Source organism: Panthera tigris, chromosome B1 (genome assembly GCF_018350195.1).
Source record: "Panthera tigris isolate Pti1 chromosome B1, P.tigris_Pti1_mat1.1, whole genome shotgun sequence".
Taxonomy (NCBI): Eukaryota; Metazoa; Chordata; class Mammalia; order Carnivora; family Felidae; genus Panthera; species Panthera tigris.
The window spans coordinates 81,864,221-81,878,135 of NC_056663.1; the positions used below are offsets into that span (position 1 = coordinate 81,864,221).

At 37.2% G+C, this 13,915-nt stretch overlaps 1 protein-coding gene across 1 annotated transcript in view; it reads right to left on the reverse strand.

Annotated features, from left to right (window-relative positions):
* The window catches only part of LOC102958115 (hedgehog interacting protein), an 89,190-nt gene that overhangs the window by 32,236 nt on the left and 43,039 nt on the right, over window positions 1-13,915 (reverse strand). The gene's annotated exons all lie outside the window — the stretch shown is intronic.

Below are 13,915 nucleotides of genomic sequence, written 5' to 3' on the forward strand. Positions count from 1 at the left end.
GCTGTAACAATTAAAACATCATTATGTTCTTAAATAGAAAGGCATTTTATCTTTATTTGCCTGCTAATTCAGCTTGATGAAACTCAATATGGTCTTAGCATTTGCTTTATCCCACAAGTAGTCCCGGAATTTCTATAATGAAATTATAGTATCTGAAATTATCTAGATCAGAGACTTAAAAGTTCAAATTCTAGTAAGCCAGTGAGGGCTTTCTCTGTAGTCTGAGGCATTATCCAAACTGGTGAAGAATACGACACAGAAACTGAAATGAAGCAACTGCTAGGACATCACCTTACCCCCGCTACTTCATTACCCGTCTCGTCTCCTGAGACAAACAGCTAGAAGTTACCCCTTGGAAATCTTACAGGAGGGAAATAAGTCTCGAACACTACGACTTCTTCACAAGTTTATGCTTGGTAATGGAAGCACTCTTTTGCTCTTCTCCCCCAGAAGACCATGTGTTACTACCGAAGCACAGAGCTGTGTGTGGTGGGATTCTACATGGACTGAAGAATTTAAAGTTGTGGGCATGGGGCGGGGGGTAGTGGATGGCTCAGCGGGCTGAGTGTCCGACCTCAGCTCAGGTCACGATCTAGTGGTTTGTGGGTTCGAGCCCCGCGTCCAGCTCTGCACTGACAGCTCAGGGACTGGAGCCTGCCTTGGGTTCTGTCCTTCCCTCTCTCTCTGCCCCTCCCCCACTCATGCTCTGTCTCTCTCTCTCTGTCTCTCAAAAATAAATAAACATTAAATTTTTTTTAAGTTGTAGGTATAAAAGCTCACTTTTAATAACCATTGTTTGATTTATCTCTTGGATTAGAGAAAAACTGCTTTCAGAGAGATGCCATCCAAAGTGGAAACACTTTTAAGAGTGTATAAATAAGAAAGTGGATGCAAATATTCCAGAACTACCAAAGCATAATTGAAATGTCAAAAAAGCCAACCTCTTCATTTGTAAGCTACAATATGCTTAATATTAATTTTAATCAAAACAATCTCATTGAAGGGGATGGATCTAATGACTGTGAGGAATGAAAATGAGCCTCTATTTTTCAGATGATCTTAGAGTGATTTTTTTTCTTAGAGCGATTTTAGTATTGATTTGATGTCGCTTTTTTAAATAACTTCATTAAGCAAATATCTCTTCTTATGAGATGCTGAAAGCTGGGATGCATGACTAAGAATTGATTGTAGAAAAGCACATTTAAATCTCTTTGATGGATGTATAAGAAAGCTGAGGGGCGGGATTTAGTTTGTGATTAATTCCTCTTCCGAATGTATTTCACTTTAAAGCTGAAGTGCAGGGTAAGTACTTTATACCCACTTCACAAATATTTGCGTTCCACTATAAGGAGCTTTTGCTGAAAGCAGTTCTTTTATAGTTTTTAATCAAATCATCTGAGATACAATTTGAGTTGGATAGCAACATGGCTTAGAACTGTACTCACTGCTTTTCAGGAATTAGGAGTGTAGAATTCATGCACTATAGAGAGATAGGGAAAGAGATTTAAACAAATCCACAAGTGACAGAAGGTAATTGTTCACTTTAGAGATTCACCTGTCACATAAATGAATGTGGGGGCATCACTGGCATTTGTTAAGGTGCCAAATATAGAAACGTAATGAGACATTTGAATTACAAGAAAATAAATGAAAAGAAAACAATTTTTTTAAAAGTCAGTAATTCTGAAGTTTTTAGGATGTAGGATTTACATTTGTTTAATTATTATATTACATATGATTTCGTATTTTATTTATTTTTTTTATTTTTAATTTTTTTAATGTTTTTATTTATTTTTGAGACAGAGAGAGACAGAGCATGAGCAGGGGAGAGGCAGAGAGAGAGGGAGACACAGAATCTGAAACAGGCTCCAGGCTCCGAGCGGTCAGCAGAGCCTGACGCGGGGCTCGAACTCATGGACTGTAAGATCATGACCTGAGCCGAAGTTGGAAGCCCAACCGACCGAGCCACCCAGGCGCCCCTATGATTTCGTATTTTAAAGTCAGCTTCCAGGTAGTGATCTGGTTGGCTCTTAGAAACATGACTAATTACTCTTAAGTTATTTCAGAGAAATACTCACTCTCTTAACGATACTGATAAAAAAATTTAATGTATTATATAACTATGCTAGTGTATCTCAAAATTAGCTTTGTAAACTATGTAGCATAACATGGCTCCTAAATGTTCAGAGATTGGGAAGAGGGGGTGTATACCACCACCGTCAGGAGATTAAAGTATCGATAGGCCAACATTTACCTTGAATTGGCCTTTAGAATTAGATCCTCTGTTTAAAGTATGTTACCGACATATCATGATTTTCCTCACAAATGCAAACCTATCTTTGAGGTCTGGGTGATTTTTCAAGATCTATATGGACAAATATGTTGATTGGGCATGAAAGGTTTAATTTTGAGGCAGGGTCTATTACAGGCCAAAAGGCCAGAAACACCACCGGACATGGGAGGCTTCAATGATAGTCTTCACCAGGAAACTGCCCAGCCTGAGATCCTGAGCCCTGGAGTCTGGAGGCAGGGCAGACCCGCAGACCAGCTGTCCAGGCTCAGGGGGAAGCCCTTGTGTGCATTTTACTGACTCTCTTCTTACTACTCCCCATCTTCTCCTCTCAATTATGTGTCGCTTTATGGAATTAAAAATCATAAAAAAAAATCATGCACTCCTTCCAGAAATGTCAAATTATCAAGTTGTTTCTAGTGAGCATCTGGGGAGAATGAACCTCTAGTGATTAGTTCAGCCAAGCTGGCCAAAAAGGGAGAAAAACAATGAATAGAATGGCAAATGGAAGAGTCGTGGTCTAGGGAGACATTCCTTTCAAAAACACATTGACTTCTAACCTTATACTTTTGAAAACATTAGCCGAGGTCCAAAATGCTTATCCTGACTCATGTGAAAAGCAGTGATTTATCGAAACGTTCACTTCATACTTTGTACTTCATTATTAATACCGAATGCTTTATGTGCGCATTTCACTATGTGCACACTTCCAGGAACATACACCACTGCTAGAATGCTAGACATGGGCTCCGAGTAATTTATAAAGAACACTTTAGTGTTCCCTCTGTTTTTGTAATGCCCTTTTTTGTTTTGTTTTGTTAAAATTAACTGCCGGAAACTTTTCATCCAAGCATCCTAGGCTACCATTGGGAACTTCCTTCCCCTGTGTTCAGCCTTCTCAAACTGCACTGACTTTGCGACAGCCCCTCACCAAGCACAGGTAGGTGAATGATTTGAAAATAACGTCCCTGTATACTTGAAAACCTTGAGATTGACCCGTTTCAGAGTAAATCATAAAATTCTCCTAGAGACTTTAAATGAGTAGTTAACTGCCATTCTAGGTATCGTTCAGCTTTCAGAGCAATTTCACAGGGTCAATAGAAAAGAGACAAAAACTCCAAACAGAGAGTATTGACGACTTTAATGTAAATGCAAGATCAGATCTAGTCCTATAGTTTTGGGACACTCTTCCCTGATGAACACATCAAAGTTCTAACCAGTTGACTAATATTCCTCTTCTTTGAAGAAAAGGGAAGTATCTACTGGAAAAAGAAAGGTAATGATAAAATGATTATAATAGAAAGTATTTTTTCTTTTCTTTTTTTTAAAAAAAGTTTATTTTGGGAGAGAAAATGTGTATGCACGCAAGTGGGGAAGGGGCAGAGTGGGAGAGAGGGACACAGAATCCCAAGCACTGTCAGTGCGGAGCCCAATGTGGGGCTCAAACTCACAAACCACGAGATCATGACCTGAGCCAAAGTCAGATGCTTAACTGACTGAGCCACCCAGGCACCCCTTTTTTTCTTTTTTAAGAGAAACGGTGGGCATGGTCTCTCATTGATTTTTAAGAAAAACAGTCCCTTCATACTTTCAATGTGGTTAAAGTTAATTTTTTCTGATTTCTATCTTTAAAATTTGCCTTAACCTTTCTCAGGGTTGTATATTTTAGGAAACAAGACTGGGCAACACTGAACTAGAAGCACCATTTCTCACTTCTGCACAGTTTTTCTTAGTGACTCTTTGGCAAGTGACTAGCTTCAAGCTTGGTAGCCTACAGAATGGCCTTATGGTATTAAGAAAGCAATGAAGTGTAAATTAAACTAAATAATGCAGTGCTAAGTTCAAGATATGCCTTGTTATGTATAATCTTTGTAAAAAAAAAAGTCTGTATTTAACATTCATTCAACAAATATTCATTGAATACCTAGTATGTGTTAGGCATTGTACTTGGCACTAGGGACAAGACTAGACGACCAATAAGAACCAATCTCTGTCCTTTGGAAGCTTACAGTATACATGAAAGCAGATAACAAAGTCAGATAACAAGGTAAGTTTTTAGCTGTTTCACTCCCACCATACTTCTTTGTGATGCTGATTTTGGGGTGCAAAGGAGACAGTTAAACACTGCTACACTATTATAAATGTGCATGGCCCAAAAAAACGAGTATTAAAGGGAATAAATACATATTCTGGGTAACTTTGGACACACAGGCTAATTAGTATATTAGCATCTGAGGTTTCTTCACTCTAAAACTTGGGAAGGAAAAGAAAAAAGCTTGGTTTTATGATATCTAAATTACCTGAAGAATATTAGGTAGAGTTTCTGCAAATAGTAAGACCATCTTCCAATTTATTTTATGCCCATGACACAGGTATGAATGAGGACCTCTGGTAGAATTCGTGTTCTCTTAATAATGAAGAAGTTTCTGAGAATTAACATAGGGACAGACTGATGCTATTTTTAATTCCCTACAAAATATATACTTTTATTACAAGGCTGATCATCCCAGCTCCCTTTTTACTTGTTATTCACATGTCTACATTTTGTTGGTGCACACCAGGAAAGGAACAAGAGAACTTGGAAACCAACATGGGCCTCTCCTTTGCTTCTCTTAGACTAGAACCTTTTGCAGCTCAGAAATGAGAAATAGGTTAGTTTGAGAATTGTTCATTCAAACACAATACCAGAAGTATTCACTTTTCATTGCTGCTGTAAAAAAATTACCACTAACTTAGTGGCTTGAAACAACACAAATGTACGATCTTAAAATCTGTAAGTTAGAATCCAATATGGGTCTCACTGGGCTAAAATAAATGTGTCCGTAGGGCTGTGCTTCCTTCTGGAACCTCTAGGGGATACTCCATTTCCTTTTCCTTTCCAGCTTCTAGAAGTCATCTGGCATTCCTTTGTCTCCTCCTTTCTCCATCTTCAAAAACCAGTTAAAGGGATGTATCTTTCTCCTATGGCACCATGCAGACATCCTCTACTCCCTCTTACACTTTTAAGAATTTGTGATGACACTGAGCCCACCCAGGTAATCCAGGATAATTTCCCTATGTGCCATTTAGCGATTCAATTCCGTTGCAACCTTCATTCCCTTTTGTGTGTAAAGTAACATATTCTAGGGATTAGGACAAGGACACCTTTTGGGGAGGGCCATTATTCTGCCCAGTACATGGATATTTTAATCAGTTTTTGAAAAAGGATTAAAGTACTTATGACCTGACTCATCTTGGCCGTGCCCTACTGGGAGCATCCTGAATGAGAAGACAAATGAAGTTCATGTACAAGTTCACAGAGATACTTAAGGAAAGGTTTATCACAGCAAGCACTCTCTCTTAGCTGTTAATAATGAAAGAACAACCAACACCCTTCAAAATGAAGTGAGAACACCTTTCACAGTTGAGGAGGAGGAAGAGAAGGGGAAGACCTCCTGGTAACATGTGGGCATATATGAACTTAGTCAAGAGCAAAACTGCTGTATTAATCACAGGATGCAAAGAAGGTAAAAATAAAATGTAGACAAACCATTTCTACTAACTAGAGGATTTTAAGCTCACTAAAACTATTATTTTGTTTTGTTCATAAGTTTTGAAACATACTGTAAAGTGTTAATATCTTCATAACTCCTGGAAAAGATGAGAAGCATTGCTTTTCAGTAGTTTCAAAAGTCTAACTTGGTCTTATAAGAGGAATCAATTCCCTGAGGACCCTGAGTTAGCTTATGGGAAGGGTAGGCAGGGGTGGCTTGTTGTTCACAATAAACCCTGCCAACCTTACCTGAGTCTACGCTAATGAAGGGATTCTTGGCAGGCTCTTAGATAGCTTCAGGATGAGGACTGGTAGCCAGAGGAACCAAAAACATGATTAGCAGATTGGAACCTTCAGCCCAACCGTACCAACCCCCAACCCCCACCCCAACCTCCAACCTCCAGGGAAGGGAGAGAGATGAAATTGAGTTCAAACACCACCACACAGGATCTAATCATCACACCTAATGATTTGATCAGTCATCTATAATAAATTCTCCATAAAAACCTTAAACAACAGGGTTTAGATAGCCTCTGGGTTGGTCAACATATTGAGGTGCTGGGAGGGTGGCAGGAAGCTCCACATCTCCCTCCCCCATATGTTGCCATATGAATCTCTCCCGTCTGGCTTCTCCTGAGTTGTAGACTTTATAATAAACCAGCAATAGTAAGTAAAGCAATTTTTTTAGTTCTGTAAGTTATTAAGCCTGAGGGGAGGCTAATGGGAACCTCTGAATTTATAGTCGGCTGGGCAGAAATGTGGGCAGCCTAGGCACCCTATTTGCAACTGGTACCTGAAGTGGAGGAAGTCTTGTGGGACACAGCCCTTAATCAGTACTGTCTGGGCTAATTCCAGATAGCTAGCATCAGAATTGAAGTGAATCGTCGGACACCCAGTTGGTGTTGGGATGATTGGTTAGTATGAGGAAAAAAACTCTCTCATTTGGTGTCAGAAAACACTCCAGAAAAAAATCTGGGAGGTTCTTTAGCCCATCCTCCTTGCTGGGGAGAAGGAGATCATGATCAACTCTATTGAAAATCTGAAGTTAGAGAGTAGTCAGGAAAAATTTGGTAGTCTTCCAGTCATGCAAATCTTACTTGGAAATTCACATTTTTATAAAATATCTTGTGTCATTTTATTATTCACTCTTTTGGCTTTCCTCACTTTCATTGTTCTCTGGGGATGAAACTAGCCAGAACATACTGAGGAACTATCACTTATAGTACTAGTTTGCTCCTTTTCTTTAAAATTTCCTCTATTTTTTCCCCAGATTTGGCTTTTCTTTTAGGTATGTCCTTAAGTTATTCCAATTATTCTCTTGGTTTCATGATAACTGTATGCTCTTCGAGGCACTGTCTTGTCTCTTTGAAGCCTCGTTTCTGCTTAATCGTATTTACTCACTGTTCTAGTTCTCCAAGAAATTATATACAATTCTCAAATGCTTGCAGAACCCAAGCGCATCTCCGCCACACTCCCTTGACAAAGAAAACAGTCTGTCCTGTTTCAAACGAAGTTGGAGAGCTGCTGGAGGTTACCCAGCAATTCAGAGTTTTTAGGAAGTGTTTTGTGAGGTGTATGATTTCTGTTATGTAGCAATTGGTCCGTGTTGCATCTATGCTTAGGATGGTACATTTTGTCTTCTGAAGCGAATGCAAAAACAGACTAAAAAAGTACAAATGGGAGCTATTCTGGATGGAAACCACTAGACCACTAACTTTCCTCAACAATTCTCTTCCCCACTCTTTTTAAACATAAACAAAATAAATCAGTCATGCTGGGTTTAAGTTATGACCTACACAGAGGAAAGATACTAGAAATGGTTCTTTTCTAGAAATCCAGCTTCCCAGTTGCTTCTTAGTCCAAATACTAATATTCTTTTGCTGTCTCACACCTACAGGGAAAGACATATAAAATGCTCAATTATATACTTAAAAACTATTATGGTCATAATATTTTATTATGGATGTACATGATTTTATATAAACTTTACATCTGTCAGATGGAATGATGTTTCATATTTCTATTTCTCCCTAAGCTTTTTACCTATTTTAACCATGATATTTGATACAGTATGGCATATTAGACAGTGGATGGACTTGGACCTTTTACTTTGTCCTGGCAGTCGTGAACTGCTGTAGAACTGGTAAGATATGCTGCTCAAGAAATCCAACATGATGCCAGGGAATGGCTTGAACACTAGGGACCATTTGTCTTAATATGTGTCAAAGGATAATAGTATCTGTGGTATTCCAAAGTTCAGTTTTCCAAAACAACTTCTCTAAAAGAAAAAGAAGTACTTCAATAAAATTAAATTGTGTGAAGCATCTATTTGAAATAACAGAAAAATAATAAAACTACAAAAAGTGTAAATTCTTCTCAAAAACAAAATCCTGGCCCTAAATGCTTTTTAGAAAAAGGAAAATTTATAGAGATGTTGTAAACATTTAGAGAAAGCACAGCTCTTATGCTGTGTGTTTAGGCTGCATGAAAATAAATTAACAAGAGTTTGGCAAAAACTGTAATATTCATGGGAATTAAAAATGAATACAAATGATAATTTTAAAAAATTGTGGAGCTATACTAAACTTTGCTATCACAGCCTAGAGATTTAATACTTGTTAGACCTTAGATTTGAAAATGTACACATTTCTAGATCGAACTGTAAACAGATAAAATATTGGGCAGCTACCTTGTTAGACACAGCAAAATGCCAGATATGTAAATTAGGAACCAGAACAATTCTCCACTAGACTGTAAGCTTCTTGAAGGCAGGGATCTCATCTTGGTATTTCTGGTTTATTACAAAGGATCTCATCTACAGTGGAAGCCCTGTTATAGAAGGTAACATGTATTGAATTCTTATTATGTGCCTGAGACCATGCTAAGCAATTTGCAAGTATTATCTTGTAGAAACTTTATAACAACTCTAGAGTTTAATACTATTCTATCATTGTCTTTATTTTCTGGAGAAGGACACAGAGGCATAGAGGATTTGAGTAACTTGTCCAAAATGCACAAGAAGAAGTGGCAAAGCAGAGATTGTCTGTGATTGGAGGACAAATAATGTGAACTATTATGTTACATTGCCCCACCAACTATTTCCTAAATGAAGAAATGAACAAACAATGGATAGATTGTATTTTCTGTTCATGGCTTGAGGCATTATTTAAACAGCTCTACTTAAATTTCCAAAGTTTTGTGAGGGAATAAAATGAAGGTTATATCTCAGTTATTTTAACACAAAAATTAATTTAGGTTTTAGGGCAATGGGCTGATAAACTGACTATCTGTAAAAAGAAATTCCTGATTTGTGTATATGTCCATGGTATAAGTACTCTCACCATGGCCAATTTCAAACTGGCAACTTGATGTCACTGACGGGTATGTGATGAGATGAACACAATTAGCTTTTGTAAGCCCATGACTGCCATTGTAGAATATTTCTATTCTCCTTCAAACCTCTTTTATTCTTTCTCTCCATTACTATTGTGCTCCTTTCTTTTTTCTCCTGCTTAAAAATTTTAATATACCTGTCCTTCTCAATGTTAAGTACCCAAATATTTTTGTAAGTTAAGTGGGGGGTTAAAATAAATAAATCATTATTTAAACATGAGGGAGGTGGTATTTCTCACCTGTTTTTAAATGAAACATACACAAAAGCTAACATACCACCAAGAAACAGAGCAGAACACTCAAGAATCCTTTCAAAGGGGTTACTTGGTTATTTAACAGAGCAAGTGAAAACTTCTTAGTAAATTATCTTTCTGCCTTCTCGTAAGGTTGCTCAGATAATCAAAGAATGTGAAATCACTTTGTACATTCCAACATGCTAGTTGAATAAAAGATAGCGATTACAGTCAATAGAGAGGTCGGAGCCATCCTGAAATTCAACTGACCTGTAAAATAGTAAGATTTTGGAAGGGAATGTAATTTTGAAATACAGCATGTGTAGTCTTACATTTTCACCAGGTGAGGAGTGCATTTAAAATATGCACAGGAAGTACTGTCTTGCTCCATATCATTCAGAGAACTTTCAGACTTCAGAAAATTGCAGGCATGGAGAGGCACATTTATACTTCTATTTAGCACCAGGCTCGCCACATAGTTTTGATAAAGATCATTCCACATCTCTTCAGAAGATTTAGATGGTATCTGTTCCCAATGGCTTATTTATAAATGATTTGCAAGACTGGAGGTAATCTGAATGTATCTTAGAGTTGAAATATACATACTTGGCCACCACAGGAACATTATTATTATTATTATTTTAGTTAAAAAAATACATATAGTGTTCAGGTACTCTAAAGTTAACCATGATGTAATATATTTTCTTTTCTTTCTTTTTTTTTTTTTTTTCTATTTGAGAGAGAGAGAATGCGTGCCTGTGCATGTGTGCCAGTCAGGGAGGGACAGAGGGAAAGGGAGAGAGAATCTCAAGCAGGCTCTCCTGGAGCCCAGGAGCCCAATGTGGGGTTCGATCACATGACCCTGAGATCACGACCTGAGTCAAAATCAAGAGTCACAGACACTCAACTGACTGAGCTACCCAGGCGCCCCTAAAGTAATTTCTTTAGTAAACAAATCAACCCCAACATTTGAGTGTTCTCTCAGGATACCGATACAGATCACAATGATCCTTCCTCTCTACCAAAAATAAACTCTATCGACAAATGCCCTTCTAAGATTTATGATAAAAAAAATATGCATTCTTGATATTGACAAACAACTGTGAAAATGACCTCAGAGCAATATTGAGTAATATAATACTTTTATATGAATAAAAGATACTGAATTTAGATTCAAATTTGGATATTAATTATAAACTAAGGAAGAATTTAAGATTATTCAAAAATGTATGAGACAATGTACATCCATTCAAAAATATACATATCCCCCCAAATTAGGTGATGTTACAGAATAAAGGAAATATTTATATTTGAGGAATTTCATTTTTTCCACCTTTTACTCTCTCAAGAATTTCCTTCATAAGATCACTCTTTTTTTTTTCTTTTTTAATTTCTTTAAATGTTTACTTTTGAGAGAGAGAGACAGAGTGTGAGCAGGGGATGGGCAGAGAGAGAGGGAGACACAGAATCTGAAGCAGCCTCCAGGCTCCGAGCTGTCAGCACGAGCCCGATGCGGGGCTCAAAGTCACGAACTATGAGATCATGACTTGAGCTGAAGTTGGATGCTTCACTGACTGAGCCACCCAGGTGCCCCCACAGGATCATTCTTAAAGTATATTATTTTTTAAAAATTATTAAGTTGATAAATGTTGGGCAAGCCTTGTTAGTAATTTCTACAAACCCCTCAAATTTATTTTACTTAAACGAGTAGGAAAAAGAAGATGTCCTTCTATTATCATCATGCAGCTTGGAAATATCTTTCTTAGAATGACTTGGTCTATCTTAAGTATGGAGAACAAACAAAGGATTACTGGAGGGATTGTGGGAGGGGGGATGAGCTAAATGGGTAAGGGGATTACTCCTGAAATCATTGTTGTACTATATGCTAAATACCTTGGATGTAAATTTAAAAAAAAAGAATGACTTTGTCTATAATAAAGAAACATATTTTTTCATAGTTTATTAATAAGGGTCTTATGAAGGTTAATAATTCTAATATTTGTAAGAATAAAAGTAAATTTTTATGGAATTATTAGGAATACTAAATTTTTAATTAGAAAACTAATGAAATAAAATAGACTAGTAGGATTTCACTTACCATCCTTAAAACTAAAATATTTGAGGCATAATGTCTGGACATTCTGTTTTAAACATTAAATCTAGAACTATAAGGTATGTTTCCTTGAGAGTTTCATCTGATCTATACCTTTTTGGTTTGAAAAGTCTTTTTTCTCCTGTCAGAAAAAAGAGATTCAGTGTCCTTTCAATGAAGAAAATGACAATACTGAAAATAAATGCTTAACTACAGCAAAGAGTACAAAATTGTTTTTAATGAATTTGACCTCTTGCTTTTATCAAATTTGTTGTTTATGATGTGTGGCTAATATGGTGGTCATGCAGCTAAAAGCATTATCTTCACATCATTATATAGAAATATAACACTAGTATACTTGAGTTTCGTAGCCATGTTTCACTGCTCTTTGCCATTATATATTTCCTATTGTTACTCTAAGAACTCAAATTGACTTATATGAGAACAAACATTAAACAATTAAGTAAGATTATTGCTTTGAAAAGAAACCTTTAAAAAAGAAAACCCAAACCATTTAGACCACCAAGGAGCACTAATAAATTTAAGAAAATATGAGGTTTCCTCTATGTTACTTCTCTTGAAAAGTTATGCAATATATTACGGCAACTTCAAGGTCATATAAAAATTATGGTACTTTAAAAATTATTTCTATTAGGGTTTGTATTACAGGATTTGTATGTCAATTAAACTTGCAATTAATAAAATAGCAAAATCAAATTCCTTGCATCTTTAAAATTTTTTTTAATGTTTTATTATTTATTTTTGAGAGAGAGATACAGAATGTGAGCAGGGAGGGGCAGAGAGGGAGGGAGACACAGAATCCGAAGTAAGCTTCAGACTGAGCTGTCAGCATAGAGCCTGATATGGGGCTCGAACTCACAAACTGCAAGATCATGACCTGAGCTGAAGTGGGACGCTTAACTGTCTGAGCCACCCAGGTGTCCCATGGAATTTATAAAGAAAGATAAAAGGGAGGGCTTGGATTTCTTAAGTTCAGAAAGAAAAAGGGGCGCCTGGGTGGCTCACATGATTAAGCATCCAACTCTTGATTTTGACTCAGGTCATGATCTCACGGTTCATGAGATCAAGCTCCGCATTGGGCTTAGCACCTGATGATGCAGAGCCTGCTTGGGATTCTCTCTCTCCCTCTCTCTCTGCCCCTCCCTTGCTCATGCTCACTCTCTCAAAATAAATATATAAACTTAAAAAAAGCAGAAAGAAAAAACTCTGAGTACACATACCTTGCCTCAAATACATGAAGATTAATTATAAGGATGACAATGGCTGTTCACCTTTTCCATGGAAGTGTCACAGTAGGACAGTTTTCAATGCAAAGGAAGCTCTGTTTCTTATAATTCTTAATATTATGGAAAACTTTATGTATCTAGGGATACTATAATTTGGGGCCAAAAGGCAGAATTTGGGGAACTTCTGATATTCAAATTTCATGACACTGTGTTCTTAGTTAACCTGAGGGAAGAGCCAAAGAGTGAAAGACAGACTAGAGTTTTCTAATGTTTATAGTTCAGCATATGTAGCAATTTGAACAAAACTGATGGCACACAAATGATTCCCATTTTAATGCACAGATTCACCATGCAGACAAAGGGTCCTGGTTCTAAATCAAATGAAGTATTTATAAAGCATCCACTCTCTGCAACACCTGTAATGTCATTACCATTTACCTTTGCTTACTGCACATCCCTTGCTCTCAGATTCCCAGAACTCCACTCAATCATCAGGGGTAAATATGGCAAGCCAGTTGCTTCCGTGTCACTGTGCATCAAATTCCTATGCATCTATGTTTACAAGCATGGGCTCAGGGGTTTAGATTGCCTGGGTTTGGAACCTGGCTCCTTCACTTGTTAGCTTTCTGGTGTGGAAAAGTTACTTGGCCTCTCTGTGTCTCCATTTAATCACCTTCAAAACAGGGGCATTTCCTATCTAATAGGTTGTCCAGAAGTAGTTAAGGAGAGAGTATAGGATGGATTCCAACACACCAGTGGCAGTCAATAGAAATTAGCCACTTCTTGTACCCAATGCCTGGGGCTATTGTATTCTAGTTGTGGAAAGAGACTTGAAACAAGTGAGCCCTTAAATTAAATACATAATTAAATTTTGAAAAGGGTTATAACATATAAGAAGAGGGTATTATGGGAAAGCATATCAGAGGGAATTTAATTAAGACCAGGGGGTCAGAGAAGGCCTCTCCAAAGATGTACATTCATGCTGGGACTTCAGGTGGCCAGAGATTGAGAGGGAAGAAAATTCCAAGGAAAGAAAAATACCATCTCCCAGAAAGAAGCTTTACTGAGTATGATTCTTTGGGAAAAGAGAGATGCAAGGGAAGAGAACAAGAGTATATATATTCTCTC